At 45.8% G+C, this 2,997-nt stretch overlaps 1 pseudogene; it reads left to right on the plus strand.

Moving 5' to 3' along the window:
• Positions 1 to 947: 947 nt before the first annotated feature.
• The window catches only part of LOC116546013, a 5,551-nt pseudogene continuing 3,501 nt past the window's right edge, over positions 948 to 2,997 (plus strand).

Raw genomic sequence — 2,997 nt, forward strand, 5'->3', positions numbered from 1 at the left:
ACGTCTGCAACAATATATGGCACTAGAAGCTTCACACTCCAACACCGTTAATGCACACATTTTCAAGGAACTCTAAATACTTCCAGGTTAGCTGCAAAGCTATGTAGTGACACCTGCCCCAGGTACACTCATATATGCATCCTGGTTCTCCCTGCCAACCCCTGTCTCCTCAAATTTTAAGTTTATGTTTGCCCAACTCTGATATGTTAAATTTTTTTTTATTTGTAGTTGTTCAGGTTTGTCATTAATGAGGTAAGAATAAGATCACAGTTTTATTATTTTGTATTTTCTCATGCTGACTAACTGCTTTCTATATAAAAGTCAGAGAATGAGAGAACAATTTAAATAGCCATGATATGTGAAGAGTTAGGCAATGTTACATATGTTAATGTACTGAAATACAACTGATTACAATCAAGGCATGCCTGATTCACAAGAAAGCGTGGCTACATTTTCAAACATGAGTGCTGAGTGAAAGAAGCTAAATAACTATGAGAACATATTATCTGGACATGTGCTTCCAACCATTGGAGGAGACTGGCCCCCAAGAATACTCTCGGACTGTGTGGTTAGAAGCACAGGTCCAGATAATGGGGCTAAATTAGTCCAGATGTGTGATCTTGAACACACGGCTGAACTGCTCTGTTCTGTATGTAGTTTATATTGTGTAAAAGATGACATTGATACCTGCATTGACTATATTGTACAAATACATAAAAATAAAATAACGAGTGTTAAATGATTATCAAGAGACAATCACATAACATAAAATTGTATTTTCCTGAGTAAAATAATTACTACCAGTCTCTTCCAGGACGCTTTCATTTACTCTGGGCAGCGCCCTCTCCTCAGAAGTGTCCCACTTCAGCCCTCGCTGTATAATAGGAGACATGCAAACAGGGCCTTCCCTTTTCTGATGAAAACCAGCCCAGCCCTGACCCTGCAGCCCTGGGAGAGAAGCCTCAACCCTGGGATTTTCAGGTGTTTCCATTTGGTGATCAGCAATGAACAAATTACCATGGAGTTTGTGCTGAGCTGGGTTTTTCTTGCTGCTCTTTTAAAAGGTGATCCATGGAGGACTAAGGCTATTGAGTGTCAGTAGACATGAGTGATAGAAACAGTGGATGTGTGTGGCAGTTTCTCACCAGGATGTCTCTGTGTTTGCAGGTGTCCAGTGTGAGGTGCAGCTGGTGGAGTCTGGGGGAGGCTTGGTTCAGCCTGGGGGTCCCTGAGACTCTCCTGTGTGGCCTCTGGATTCACCTTCAGTAGCAGTGACATGAACTGGGTCCACCAGGCTCCAGGGAAGGGGCTGGAGTGGGTCTCAGGTATTAGCTGGGATGGCAGTAGGGCACACTAGGCAGACTCTGTGAAGGGCCGATTCACCATCTCCAGAGACAACGCCAGGAACTTCCTTTACCTGCAAATAAGCAGCCTGAGACCTGACGACGGGGCCGTGTATCACTGTGTGGCAAACACTGTGAGGGGCCCTAAGTGTGAGCCCAGACACAAACATCCCACAGGAACGCTGGGGGAAGTCAGCTGTGGGGGGCGCTCAGGACCCCCTCATCAGAGTCACCCCACAGGCAGGGGCACATGGAGGCTGGGGCTTGTTTCCTGTCAGGATTGGGGACTTCCTCTGTTTCCACCAATTTCTCTAGGGAACCTCTTTAATTTTAGATCTCTGTGCCTACCAGTGTCATCTCTACATATTGTTTTATGATTGTAATACGAGGGTACATTCTCACATGTACAATATGCATATTGCCACTCACAGGAATGGAAAGCCTCCAGCATGGTCCCCAACGTCAGAGTGGTGAGGAAGCTCAGCGGGTGAGGGGTTCCTGGTGAGCCTTCTCCAGCCAGACTCAGGACAGGAAACTCAGTGGGATTCCCTGACTAGACCACCTTTAGGGATTCTGATTACAGCCAGGAGAGAGGCTGGCCCGGGTCATTGTCGCTTAAACCCCACAGGTTTTATGTCTGACCTTTCTCCTGACAATAAAGCATGCAAATGAGTATCCGCACTGATCTGATTCAGCTTCCTGGCTTCCATTTACAGTTGTTCTCACTTTTCCATTTGCTTTTCCTGATTTTTGAAAAAATAAAGATGTGGTCCTTGTGGTCTAAATACCAGGGCTCCAGCCCTTTCCCTGGAGCTTAGATGGGGCTCAGGCTGTCGCTTCTGCAGCCATTGGGAGAGGCCTCTGTGACTTTCTTCTCTCATTGTTCAGAACCCTCCACTGTGTTTCATGAAGACTCATCTGGGAGTGCATGTGGCCACTAGTAGGGAGGGCATACGCTTGTTTAGTTAAAATGGGGTGTGAATGTGGAATTAATCCAGTGCTGTATAAACTTTCAAGTCACCTTCTTCATCACCAGGGGTGTTAGAAAGAGCTTGTAAAAGTTGTCAGAATTAAATCAGAGTCTCTTGTGTCCAAACCCTGACAACTGGAGCTAGGAAAGGCCATGGATGGAGGGTTCTCATGCATATATTCCTGATAACAAGAGCCAGCTTTATAACACTCAGAAAGACCACAACCTTGCACAAAGGTAGCAACAACAATAAAAGAATTACTTCCGTGAAAACATCTGCCCAGCAACTGCCTGTCCAACCTACACTGATGTCACCTTTGTTATTGATGATTTTAGCCCAGGATCATTCTCATCAAAATGTCATTCGGAGCCTGTGTATGAGAGACTGTGTTTTTCAGTGCACTCACGTTCTAGGAAAGCCCCCACAGACCCTCTCCTTCACCTGTGCTGCCTCTGGATTCCCCATCACAACCAGTACTCGCTCCTGTAGCTGGATCCACCAGCCCCCAGGGAAGGAATGGAAGTGTGTCAGGTGTGTAGTTCATGAGGGGGCACACATTACCACCCACTTATCAAGAGTCCAGTCACCATCTCCAGATCCACATTCAAAAAAACAGTTTTTCCTGCAGCTGACCTACCTGACCATGGATTTTTTTTTTTTTTTAGAGGAAGAAAGAGAGAAAG

Source organism: Sapajus apella, unplaced genomic scaffold, assembly GCF_009761245.1.
Source record: "Sapajus apella isolate SASKATOON/1434 unplaced genomic scaffold, GSC_monkey_1.0 scaffold499, whole genome shotgun sequence".
NCBI classification, from domain to species: domain Eukaryota; kingdom Metazoa; phylum Chordata; class Mammalia; order Primates; family Cebidae; genus Sapajus; species Sapajus apella.